The sequence below is a fragment of the Sinocyclocheilus anshuiensis genome, unplaced genomic scaffold (genome assembly GCF_001515605.1).
Source record: "Sinocyclocheilus anshuiensis isolate Anshui unplaced genomic scaffold, SAMN03320099.WGS_v1.1 scaffold1047, whole genome shotgun sequence".
NCBI classification, from domain to species: Eukaryota; Metazoa; Chordata; class Actinopteri; order Cypriniformes; family Cyprinidae; genus Sinocyclocheilus; species Sinocyclocheilus anshuiensis.
In genome coordinates this window covers 503,988-518,576 of record NW_015542400.1, presented here as the reverse complement: position 1 = coordinate 518,576, position 14,589 = coordinate 503,988, and positions in this window count along the sequence as shown.

Here is a 14,589-nt window from a genome sequence, read left to right as displayed (position 1 = left end):
AACATGTAAGGCCGGAAAACATTTCCCTCAGCAGTGGCCATCATTACAGATGTTTCTATTTACAGGTGTTTCTATTTTTCTATTTGCCATAGCAGGCTACAGCATACATGACCCTAGTTACCTGTGGTTGGCCTGGCCGTGCGTCACTCAGAAAACAACAGGCCAATCAGAAGAGAGGCTCATGAATATTAATTAGACAGACCAAAATCGACCTGTTCAAAGCAGAGTTCCTGAGAAAGGAGCTGTAAAAATATATTTAGATGGTTTTTGGTACTTATACCGCAAATATATATTCTTAAGGACATCAAAACCTAAAATAAAACTCCAGAAAGGTGTATAATATGTGACCTTTAAGGGGTAGGGTCAACAGTGTAGTTATAGATGTAATTACAGAAATGAATTACAGATGTTATTACATTGTTTTTTTATATAATTACAAATGTAAAAGAAAACATGTACACAATAAGAGCATTGTACCAAATGATTAATTTAAATGTTAGTACATAGTTGAAGCTACTTAAATTGGTCCAAAGACACCACTAATCTCACAAATGAGTTTCAGATATAAAAAAAAAAAAGTCTCAAGCTCAGAATTCTGAGATTTCAATATGAACTTAGACCAAATTATCTTAGTTGTGCTATTTACATTTATTTTATACCTCTTACTGAATATCAACAACAGTCCCATTTCTGTCTGTTTTTATTTATTCTACAAAAGTTTAGGAGAAACATCTAAGACAAAGTAAATTTCATGAAACACTCAACTATGTCTCAGAAGAGCAACCTCTGGGAGCGGCAGAGATGGAGATGATTACTTTTGTTTTCAGGAGAACCATCAACTGCAACAGTCAGAGTGCCAAATGCAAAGTTTATTCAACCTTGCAGGTGCATATTATCTGCAAGCTTTGCCATGTCAAACTTTATTTAAAAACTCTCCCAATTGACTGCCATCTAAACACTGTTTTTCGTACAGCGATGTGCTCAAATTAGCATATAACTCAAAGAGCAGTAGATATTTTCCTGCACAGCTCACAATCCAACCTTTCTTTAGCTCAAACCGCATTTTTTCATCTTAATATTTTGACATGTGTGCATACTTGTGCACATGCATTCTAATTATAGCAATGACTCTTATTGTAGATGCAAAAGAAGCATAAGTGAGGGAAATTCTAATTGCACAAAGTTTTGTGTATTCACATGCTGACATTTCTAGTCGCTTTGTGTTTTGCACCACTTTCAGGCATTGGCAAGGAAAGCCCACCAGGCATGCAGTCGGCCACCGGGATCAAACAGTTCCAACAATCACTGCACAATTAGCAATCACGCTTAATGCACTCCCACTAATTTGGGCCAATCATCTGGTATTTCCACTTGATGCCCACGTCCTTGTGCTTTCATCCACCCTTGGTGCATTTAGTCAGGTGAATGATTACAGTGCTTAACACCGCTCTCCTGGAAATAGCTATTTTAGGGAACACTTCATCTGGCATGTGCCGACAGATGCAGTCATATTTTAGTTCAGGTTCATAATACAAAAACAATGCAATGCCCAATATTTGTATCGTGAGAAGAAAATGGCACATTCTGCCAGTTTACACTAATACTAATGTTGTATTTGAGTGCACTTGGGTGAGAATCCACTCCCAGGTCCGGGTTTGCCCACCTGTCCACATCTGCACTGAGATGCGCGTGTGTCCCGTGAGCCTCTGCATCCCACTGAATGACTTTTTTCATCTTGATCTAGTTAACCTGTGACATGCCTCTTTTTTCCCTGGTGAAAAAAAACATCCTGGATAAATATTTGAGCAGGCGGTGTGAGTGCGCTCAGTCCCGGCTCTCTCAGAGGCCCTTCCTGGCCCGTGTCAGCCAAGATTAATGTAGATTCACTAATGCACTGGGGGGGAGGCTCACAGACACACACTTACACACATACACACTTCTCCACCAGATCTCCCGTGCCCTAAAGTTTGTGGAAGGACTTTGTACATGACTTGGGAAAAGTAAAGATGGCCATGGGGACATCATTTTGGCTTTGGCTTTGGTTTTTGAGATGTTAGGAAAGTGGACTGTGTTTACAGTTAAAGAACCAGATGATAGATGGATGGACAGGGGAGAAACTGGATTTCTTAAAAAGGATGGACTTTGGTGTGCATGGGTGGAAATGAGTTATTAGGGATGGATGCTCAAAAATGGCTTTGCTAAGGCACTTTAGCTTTCTTGGCAGTAATGATTTGTGAATTTCGACTTAATTTCTGAAATATAGAGAGGTCAGTGTTCAAGGTTATGGAGAAATCTGCTTCATCCCAGTTTCAGGAAATGACCAGTGTTGACCGTTTGCACACAATTGATTATCATACCTGAAATACAAAGTCACAAATATTTGGTATCCTTTGGAAATGGACGTGCCAATTTGTACAAAAATATAATAATTGTTCCAATTTGTACAAAAAAGAAAAGAAAGAAAAAACGATTTGCAGATAAAGCAACATTCTCATACAAAAGCACAGAATAGTTCATTTTGGGGAAAGTGTGGAGATTATCAACAGAAATGGAAGTTGTAGACACATGAGAAGCTACTGTGCCCCCTTTTTCAATATAATAAATCATTTGGGGCTTAGAGCGTGCAGACAAAATGCTCTCATGAAATGTGTGTTTGCAAGCAATAAGCAGCAGATTCCATATGTTTGGGAAAGCATGTCAGACAGTTCTGGGAGGTAATTGTAGATGGTTATTTTGATGACAATCTTTGACTTCAGCATTTCAGAATGACCAGAGCAACATTTGAGCTTTGTATCATAATATTTTATGCAAAAAATATTGATACACTCTTATTTTCTTCCCTGAGTGATTTATTCAGTCACATAAATTGAATGTGCATAAAGGAATGGATTCAGTAAATGGCTGAGATTACGGGCATATTATCTTACAGAATAGGAAAATATACATATTTTACAAGTGAGTTTTCATGGGTATTTTATTTGCGTCTTTAAGCATTTTCTTTAAAGTTGGCATGAAATGAAAATTCACCCCATCTATTTTCTAAATACACATTATAGGTCTTATTTTGAATCATTAGTCTGCTCATATGTTAATTTTGACCTCGTAATATTTAATCAAAAAGTCATAACTGGGCCCTCCAGTGAAAATGACAGACTTGTCTTTGGCGATATATGCAGGACGTCTCCAATCATTTAGTCTGCTTTAACCCCGCCCTGCAAGCTGAGTGCAACATCCACATCTCAAAATCCAATCAACAATCAATAAATAGAACAGTGAGTGAACTGTCTGATAGAATCAAACTAAATGAATCAAACTATTTCAGAACTTTTTACAAACCCATTTGACCAATTAGATGCCTCACTGCACGTTTCGTGGTAGTTTCAAAGTGAAGTGTCCAGTGATTGGTGCTAAAACATGCATTCAATACATGACCATGGCCACATTTTTATTATGTTGGTACAGGCACGTATTGCAGCTTTTTTATTATATTGCTTCAGGTACGTATTTCGACGGTTCAGAATTAAAATGTCCGGGGAGTGGCGCTAAAAGGTTAATGCTGTATTGTGTTGGAAAATAACATACCCCCTACACCAAACCTACCTGATAGTGTTAACAAATGCAAAAGTGATATAAAAACACATTTGCTGATGCAGTCATGCTATTTTAATTGCCTTCTACACGGGTTTGAGCTGTTTTGTCAAACCGTAGTTTCACAGGATTTGTATCAGAGTGCTTCACCTCACAAGTGCAACACCATATCGCGTGAGCTACTGAACAAACACATATGAAGCTGTATATGTGGCACTAACATACAAAAGTATCAGTTTTCAAATCTTGCAGAATGGTAAAATTGTTTTGAGTTCATAATAATATTCTGCAAGTAATTGTGCAAAAATTAGGCTTTCTTAATTAAAACTCTGGCCCAGTAAATCATAATTTGTTTGAAAAGGAATAAAAGTCGCCTGATTTTACTGCCTCTAGTGTTCATTTTAACTGGAAACCGCAGCGATTCATATGTATAGGTACGTTTTTGGGGTTTTGCAGAAATATAGGCAGAGGCACGTTTTTCCAATGAGCCTGGGTAGTGTTTGTGGGTAGGTTATGTAGTCACTTTGTCGTTCCGCTGTCAAGTCGATGGAAAAGAGGGCCGGTTATGAGAGAAGTCTGAATATCCCCCAGCCAAGCACCAGCACTATTTTGTTAGACATTACATGGCTGGGCAATGTCTGCTGCAGGAGGGCAAACCATAAGGCTGGACGGGCTGGAGGAAAGGGTCTTGCCACTGTTGTAAGGCTGGACAGAGGTGCCTTTGCCTGGAAGCACCCATCGCTTAGCAGGTGCTTTCAGCTGCCCCGGGGGGTTCCTGTGTTCAGCACCTCTGGTGGAGGCATGAAAGAAGGGTAAGTGAGTGGGTGGACGCAAGACCTCCTCCAGCTTGCTAAGATAGAGCAAGAGAATGAGAGAATTAACTAAAAAAAACAGTACTATGATAATGTCACAGTCATGGACTTCTTTTGTGTTTTAATTTAGGCCATGTCCACACGTACACGGGTATTTTTATTAACAGAGTTTTTCCTTCTTCCATTTTAAAAAAAAATCTCTGTCCACATGAAAATGCAAACGCATGCTATGAAGCACTGTCAAGAGCATGCCAAGCCAACAGGTGGCGATATAATCTCAACCGTAAAGCCATGTTGGCCAATCAGAATCCTGAAAAAGTTTCCAGTAGGCGGAGATAACAGCGCAGGCGCCGACGTCACAAGCCAAAATCTCCAGTTTCGCTGTCTACACGATAACACTGCAACCGGAGTTTTTGAAAATCTTCATCCTGGCAGGAGTTTTCAAAAATGTTCGGTTTCAGTGACCTGGTGCTGCATTTGCGTGAGGACGAATGGCCAAACCACATAGAAAAAGCTGCGGTTTTGAAAATACCCTCGTTCGTGTGGACAGGGCCTTAGTTTCTGTCGTCCTTTGATTAGCTCATTCAGTTCACCTGTGTTTGATTAGTTATCATCCTCACCTCTCTGTCCCTCATTATCTCACCCTACTTAAGTTCCCCTTTCAGTTCAGTTGGGTGCCGGTTATTAATTGTGTATGCTGCTTGTCTTTCCCTGTGTTTTGTATGAATCTTCATCATCTTGGATTGCGATTAAATGTTATCTGGATTACCTTCGTGCTCCTCCCTTCACAAGAGTGTGACAACCACATCTTTTTTTTGGACATATTGTTGACTTCTTTGAAGAATGCTAAAGTACCATGTAAATACCAGAGTTGGGGAATGTTACTTTTAAAAAGTAATGCTTTACAATATTGCATTACTCAATAAAAAAAGTAATTAATTGTGTTACTTAGTTAGTTTTTATGAAAAGTAATGCATTTTTATTTTTGCATTACTTTTTGTTACTTGGGCTGGGCTTGCTTATTTGTTTTTTAATAACAAAAAAAACTTAGATATTCTTACAAACAACGAATACTCTTCTTGTATAATGTGACAGAAATATGCAGAAAAAAACAACAACAACAACAGGAATATCATAGAGAGGACCCCTGAAGACCCTTATGACTGTGTGCCAAGAACAGTTAATGTCTTAAAATATCAGACAGTTTGATCTTTTTGTGTGGCATGCCAAATTAGTTCAGGTTGTAAAGCGTTATATGGTACATTAATGAGTAAGTCATGATATACTGTACGTAAACTTTTGAATATTTAAACTGAAAATGGTATAAAAGGTTTTTTAAACCAACATGAATACAAAGATTACATATTTAAGAACATGATTTAAAGTAGATTTTTGTGTTTTGCTTTTCATTATCTTGGACACTCTTATTCATAATTTGACCAATGGAACAGCATTTTGCTCTTACATTGTTAGTTTTTTGCTGTTGAATAATAATCTTACTCTTCCTTATTCTTCAAGATGTAAGTTGCTGAAGTTTGGAATGACATTTTGCAGCTTCATTTCAACCAAATTCTGATTTATAGTGTTTTCACAGTATATCCATTTCAGTAGATCCAGGAAAACATGATTCCACATTAAATGACCCCTTGAAGACTCTAAGATTTTCAGAACAACTGTGGGAAAACATAGAATATAGATGAGGTTTTTAACATCCAGGAACAAGAGATTTTTGCAATGTCACACCACACTTCCACATTCTCATTTCAACTGGGCTCTGAATGTTGAGAATTCCTCTGTGCTCTGAGCCGTAATGATGGAGTAAGCTTTTTCCACAGTGACGTTCAAAGGAATGCCACAACAGGAACCAAATTTAAGTGGTGACCACAGCTTGAAATATATCTCCACTGCATGTCATTGTGGTAAGGAATATGCTTGTGTAACAATTACTCAATTGTAGATCTTTTGGTTTGAGATGTTGAAGCTAATGAGATGGTTTTATGTCAAACTGATGCGTATATACACATTAGACCAAGAAATGTTGGGGTAGATCTCAAAGGAGTAACGATTATAAAGTGTAAAACAATAGTCATGTTTAAACTGCACCCTACACATGATCACACAACCCAAGCACCACAAGAGTCTGTTGAAAGTTAAAAAACTGAGCAGAAACACGTTGAGCCCATCAAGCCCAGAGAAAGGCTATGCCTCAATGGGACACTGTGAGGTCTGTAACCCAAGAATGCAGAGCAGTCAGATGTGTGTGAAGTGTTGGCTTCTTGTTGAGGATATGGTGGGACATGGTACTCTTCCATGCCTCGAAAACGGTCTGGCTATCCATCACGACATATTGGGTCAAAATGCAAATCTCTTGTTCTCGCTATTATTGTAATCCTTTACTTTCTCCTCCTATACTTGCAGGTCTTCCACATCCACATGCAACACTCCCCTATACATTTCTCAAAACTACATTTCTTTATGATGAAATTATAAACTTTTTAAACTGAGAAGGTGATTACCTTTTTTTGTGAAAACAGCCGTGTTGGAAAAAAAACAGCATATGCTGGTTAGGTAGGTTTTGAAGCATGGCAGCTGGTTTAAGCTGGTCCTTAGTTGGTGATGAGCTAGTTTAAGCTGGTCATGTGCTGGTCCTATAGCTCTTGCTCAGGACCAGCTCATAACCAGCTGCCATGCTTCAAAACATACCTAACCAGCACATGCTGTTTTTTTCAACAGGGAGAATGGGTTGATATTTCTGTCTAGTCATCCTGACTGTAGTATTGTGGTGGTATCATGAAACAGTGGAATCAGATGGTAACTGAAGGTACTTTATTATTACCATATGGTATTTACCAGTGTTGTGGGTAACGTATTACAAGTAACGTGAGTTACATAATCAGATGACTTTTTTTCAAGTAACTAGTAAAATAATGTATTGTTTTTCAATTTACAATGAAATTGCTTTTTAATGTATTTGAGTCATACAAATACAAGTTTTAAATTTGTCTTAGTCATACATAACACTACTTAGATTTTAAGCATATTGAAGTTAAAATAATAATAATAATAATAATAAAATGGAAACATTTTAAACCACCATATTACTATTTTTCTTATGTCCCCACCAGGGCCGTTTTAACCATTGGGCTAGGCGGGGCTGAAGCCCCGTTTACCCCATGCTGGTGAGCCTTTTACCCCGTGTGTGGGGTAAAAGGCCCCTCTTGCCACCTCATACATTTATAACATTTTTAAACAAAATAAACAACTTGAATGATTCATTTTCACACAAAATCTGTTGCTTTATTAATGTTCAATACAACGTATATATTTTTTCTGCAATTATACATTTTTTCTTAAGGTGGGTCTTTAGCTTCGTTGTACCCTATATATATATATATATATATATATATAATTATTGTGATGGGGGGCCCTGCCCCGGTCATAGCCCCGGGGCCCAGTGCGGTCTTAATGCGGCCCTGGTCCCCACACTTGCACTTCCCATTTTCATGATAAAAACAGCTTGTTTTTTTTCACATTGCTGGGTATAACAGTAATACTTCTTTCTAATGTATAGATTTTTTTTTCAATTATTACATTTAATTAAAGAATTTTAATAAAGTGTGTATCTCAAGTTATTGTCCACTCTGTTATTTTGACTACTGTCCCTTCAAATGAAAGGCAAAATGAATGACATTTAAATCATAAAGCTGACACACAACTTGTTAATGGGAGTGTGATCTTCTGTTATTTCAATTGTCTGGTTTTATTCATTTTATTTTTCCAATCTGATAAGGTCAACCTCAATATGTTATTTATGATTACACAAAAGTTATTTAAAAAACTGTTTGAAATTCTACATTTAGAATATCATGCTACCAAATACCAGGAATTGCCATTTTTTAATAAATTAGTAAATCAGCACCTCTTTCTCTGTATATCAGTCTGAAGGGATCATGAACAACTGAAACATGCACCTAAAGGTTTTTTTTTTTTTTGCAAAGAGAGAGAGTCCTGACAACAAAGTCTTAATTTGTCATTACGCTGTTTTTTATTTCACATGTGAAGAGGGTGTTTACATCAAATCTTAAAGGCACAGCAGCAAAAAACAGGCCGTGTCATACTAAAGCTCAGAGAGAGGGTGTAAAATGGTGTAAATGGTGTAAAATGTAAGAAAACAATGTATGACTGTTTTGGTGCCAAATAAAATGGTCCAACATTATATTTGGACCTCAGAATAAAAAAGCAAATTATATAAAATGGGTTTAACCTTTTTTTAATCCAACCTCATTTTACAAGATATACACTGAATGAGTCTTAATGGTTTGAAGGGAAAAATAATGAATGTTCAAACTTGGCAGCTTGTGTATTTTTAGCACATCATATCTCATGACATTTGTTGTATCATACATCAGGAAGCCAATGTGTGGCTCAAAGGATGTTTGTAAAACTAAGAGCGATTGCATCCGCTGTTTGCTCAAGTGTGGTAATCCATAGCTCAGTTTGCTGAAAGTCAAAGTTCGTCTTTCTTATCATTGCCAGGACTTCAGTTCCTATAGCACAGGAGAGACAGGCAGAAAGCAGGCCACCGGTAACCCCCCACCCTGGGTATGGGTTTGAGGAGCTTTTTACTTTTAATCAGATTGGCTTAATGCCTACAGGTCGCCCATGCAGTGTGAGCCGGAGGAGACAATTGATACATATGCTTGTCCCTTTCCTCCTCCTCCTGTCCGGTGGGACAACAAAGCATCTTTGTAACCCCAAGGAATAGACACAGTGGACCTTTATATGTGAGTCTAGTGCATCCAAAAAAAGAAAAACCCGCAAAACCTTTGTTCAGTCGCCTTCCTGTGAGGTCATACATATTACATAAGGGCTTGCTTCCTGACTTGGTGCATTTAGGCCAGATGCTGGATGGTTTCTCAGGAGTGGGTCATGTCTGACCACTTTTTGTTGTGACGTCCTATGACAAAATCCAGTAAAGAGCACATTCAGTCTTTCATACACATCTTTTTCTATAGAGACAGGAGGAGTTCAAGGACTAGTTAACTCGCAAATAAAAATTCACTCTCACACAGGGCCTAAAATTAACACTCGCCAAGTGCCAAATGCGAGTAAAAATCAGCATTGGCGAGTCCATGCAACAGTGTCAGTCGCCAGTTGGCAGGTACAACTTTTACGAATTATAACAATGCAATGAAGTGAAAACAACAGCCGGTTTTTAAAGAGATTCACTGTTTCTGACATAAGCGAATAAAATAATCTTGTCCGAAGACAAGATCATCGTGATTAGCTGTTCTGTCATAAGCGACAAGAGCGACTCGAATAATAGGATACAAACAGGCTGATAAGGTCAGAGCAGTGTGATGGCCTGCTTGTCCCTAGACAGATTTTACCTGAGAAGATTTTGATGCTTCATTTCGCAAGATTAACTTTTCTCTTCTTTATTCTTCATAACCCAAGAATGCGGCGACACATACCTGGGGTTACGCCGCAGAAACGGTGCAGTGAAGTATAGCTTGAAAGGCTGCGCATTTGGCTGTACGCATACGCTGAGCCGCTTCAGACAGCTCACTAGTAGCGCTTCAACGCACGAAAACACACACAATTATGTCAAAATGCGCGGTTTTGGCGAGTTACCTTGTAAACGTAGTCTTAAATGAGTTATAAAGTCTTAAATGACCATAAAGAGTTGGGAGAAAATCGGATATGTGTTAGATCCGTGTCATATGCATCAGGTTTTAAAGAGACAGAGCTGATTTTAAAGTGAAACCCGCTGAAGTCTGTCACTGATGTAAATCAAAGAACAAAAGAAAAAGCTGTTAATGCTAATAGCATTAGCTATTGAAATCTTTTCTTACTACAATTTATCTTGCAGAAAAACAAATTATGTTCCCAATTCCCTCCTGTATATTGCCTTATGGGAATAAAGCACTGATCAGTTTTGCCACTAGAAATGCCCTTTCTCAAAAAAATTACAGAACACAGAGAGGTCCTAAATCTTCAGTTTTTAAAAAAATGGGCTACTCAGTGCTCCTATACAAGTTGCAGTCTCAAAGAAAGATTAGCACAAATGCTACAGAGCTCTCTTTTGTGTCTCTTGCAACCTAAGATCACATTATAGGTGAGGCTCGAACTCACAAACTTGGTATTGTCCTGCTGTATACTTGTTTATAAGTGCCATAAGACTGATTTCAAAACTTAAAGAAACTTCCAAGTCTCAGTCAGTGCTAAAGAGTGTCTACCACACTCAGGTGAGGATGAACTTACAATTTCTGCATTGCCTTCGTCCCACCTTACCGCCAAACTGATTGCACCACTGGTGCAGCAATGTTACGTTTTAGAATGAGGTTACTTAGATTCAAACTAAGTCTTGCTTGATGGAAGATTGGTAAAGAGTGTACACCAGTTTGTTGCATAATCTGTTGAACTCTCTGCTTGCCACAATGTTTCTCACATCCTAAAACTCTGCATTGCTTTGCTGCGTACTACCTTATAACTATCTCACACTGTCTGATTACACCATTGGAGACTTTTTTATTGTAAATATAAAACACAATAAGAAAAAGTCAACTAAAAACCTTCAGCTTTTAAACTGTGCAAACACAACATATCCAAACCTCAAAGAAAGGCTAACAGACATGCTACAGATTGTCCACCTTGTTTGAAGATGGCCAGCCAGTGTTACACCTGTTTTTCGCATCAGCTCTTGAACTCTCTTCTAATTGAAGATTGAACACCAGTGCACGCCACAAAGTGAGCCTTTGATCCCTCTTCATACTGCAATGCATCCTAAAACCACACTCCACATGTGGTTCAAACTCACAACCTCAGAACTGCCCTGCTGCCTACAATCTTAGCACTGCACCACCAGAGCTGCTGTCAACACCGTCGGGGGGGGGAAAGGGGGGGCACCACAATGCCACCAACTAATTTCAACATTTTCAAATGTTCTAAGTATTACTGTTTTTGAACCTTTTGAGTGAGATACCATGAAATACCATATTTCAGTACCTCACTCGTACCTCTAGCAGGCTGTACACGGTACGCAGTGTGTGTGGTGAGAGAGGGTGATGCTTCTGACCAAATGAAAGCGAAGTCTTTCTAAAACAAAATGAACCAAAAGGCACAGATTTTAAGGTCATTGTTTATAGCAATTCAAGCACTCTACGGACTTCCTGTTCATTTTTGTATGTGTTGTGACTTTACCTCTACTGTATTTTATTCATTTAGTTAGTTAGTTAGTTAGTTAGTTAGTTAGTGGCCCAAAAAGTATTGGGCCACTTAAAAGTCACATTTAGATGATAAAATATAGCAAAATGTAAGGCCAGTTTGAAAGAAATATAGCACAAGCACACTTTTGATGAAATGTGTTAGTTTTGTACAAGATTTACTATTCAAAAGAAGATTTGGATTCAGGTTGTGAAATATCGCAAGTTGCTAATGCAAGTGTCCAAATACTTTTTGAGACCACTGTATATTATCATTTGTGACCCTGGAGCACAAAACCAGTCTTAAGTCGCTGGGGTATATTTGTAGCAATAGCCAACAATACATTGTATGGGTCAAAATTATCGATTTTTCTTTTATGCCAAATATCATTAGGATATTAAGTAAAGATCATGTTCCATGAAGATATTTTGTAAATTTCCTACCGTAAATATATAAAAACTTAATTGTTGATTTGTAATATGCATTGCTAAGAACTTCATTTGGACAACTTTAAAGGCGATTTTCTCAGTATTTTGATTTTTTTGCACCCTCAGATTCCAGATTTTCAAATAGTTGTATCTCGACTAAATATTGTCCTATTCTTATTCAGCTTTCAGATGATGTATAAATCTCAATTTAAAAAAAAATTGACCCTCATGACTGGTTTTGTTGTCCAAGGTCACATTTGTATTAAACATTATTACCATTCATTATCATATTTAAAGTAAGTTAAAAGATCTCTGAAAATGAATTTAAAAGTTGTATTTTTTATATATACATTTTGCTGTCCTTAAAACTGTAATGAAGTGAAAAGGCACTGGGGCGAGGACTTGTTAAGTGGGTTGCAGCTGTATTCAGTCTGAGCGCCATGCATGTATGAAATGTCTCTGCGGTCATGTCGGTCTGTACACTAGAGGAAGTGTTTGGCTTTTGACAATGAGCTCCCTAGGAATGCACCACTGCCGAGGCCAAGTAGGCGTGTTGCACTTCTGATATCGAAAGCCAAGTTTGGTTGGCTCCGTCCCCTCCGGCGCCTCGGGGGGCTGCTGCACTCAGTAGAAGGGTTGTTTTTCACACAGCCCCAAATGATAAGCAAGCACTGTGCATGTTTGTGTGTGTGTGTGTGTGTGTGTGTCTGTGCACGTGTGTGTGCTTGCAGTATTAGTACTTGAAACATGAAAATCTGCAAACTGTAAAACCAAGAAAGATTACATATTGTTTCTAAACTGGTGCATTTATGTATTCTCATTTTGCTTGTTGCTTCCTGTTCCTGTTGTCCAACAACAAAAGCATTGTCCATGGGAGATGGGGTATTTTGTCATGAATGTTGACAGGGAAGAATCTTTCCAATAAAACATGGGAAATTTATGGGGCAAAAGTAAAGGAGAATTTGTAAGACAGTCCTGCAATGCATTTTAAACCTGTCTGCATTTGGAGCACCGAAAATCCATTCGGGCTGGGTGTTAGCATAGACCAGGCCTCTGATACAGACTGGCAATAAATGGTGATAAGAAGTGCTTTCCGGAGCGGTGGTGGAGAGGGGAAATGATGCAAGACAGTAGCCCTTTGTTTAAAAAGTTGCTCACTTGGGTCCGTGCCATGGAGTTTGCAAAATGAGTGTGGCGAGCCGATTCACGCTGAAAGATTTGACCAATTCTCAGGCCCATCTCTGTGTCTGGCCTTCCTTCTTTCCCACTTTTCCTCAACTCAGATGATTTAATTTATTTTCTACATTATATTTAAATTAATACATTTAGCAGATGTGTCTATCCACAGCGACACTGCGTGCAAGGTGTGCATTTTATAAACAATTTACATGGATAGAGCTACAGGAATGATCCATCTTAACTATAGTTTCTGCCAAAATATCACTGGTTTAATAGTAAAATTCTGGTAACTTGATACTAGGCACCACTCCCATCAAAACAAGTATACTAAAAAAAAAATATGTATCGTTTTTTTTTTATATAGAAAATATTTTACAATATGAAAAATTGTATAATTTCAATTGATTTGTATGATTTATGAAATAGATTTTTTATATATTTAGTACATTTACATTTCTTTACTAAACAGGTTTTAATAAAATGCTATTTATTAAACAAATATTGTTTGAATGAGATCCAGCATGAATTTATGATTTAAATGCAGATTGTTTATTTTATTTTATTTATTTATTTATTTATTTATTTATTTATTTATATGTGTTTATTTATTTATTAAACCTTGTAAAAGTTTAATCCAATAAGACATTGTTAACTTGTTCGTTATCACTGAGTAAAATTAAGATAAAACACTTTTAATTACACTACAAAAAAATGATTTACTTAGTATTTTTGTTTTGTTTTCAATAACAGATCTCTTAAAACAAGAAAGAATATATATATATAAATAAATGTTGCACTGCAATGCCATTTGTGGGTCATATTCAAGTGGGAAAAATATTAAAAATAAAACATAAATCACTCAGTGTAGTCAATTAAGAAATATTGTAGATGAGCTGACTAATTTCCAAATAAATGGACATTTTCTGGCACTATAGATAATTGTACATTTTAGTAATTACTGCACAAAAATATGCTGCAGAATCCCAAAAGTGACCGATCAGAATTAAGCATGTCAGAGGGTTGTGAAATTATCGTGTAAGTGTGTAAACCATTCAGATACAGCATTTTAGTGTTTTACATAATAGCCTATGGTTCCATCGTAAAACGATAAATGCTTTTCAAAACAATTATCAGTCTTTTGTCATATAATCATATCTTGTATAGTACTCCATAACTGAAATTTGTATGAATATGTAAGCCTACAGGACTTTTATTTGTCCCATTTAATCGCCCACCATTTGAAAATCATTAGTCTAATTATTAGTCTAGTCTAAGGCCATGTCCACACATATAAACTGAGTTTTTCCTTCTTCCGTTTTAAAAAAAAAATATCCGTCCACATGAAAACGCAAACGCATGCTATGAAGCACTGTCAA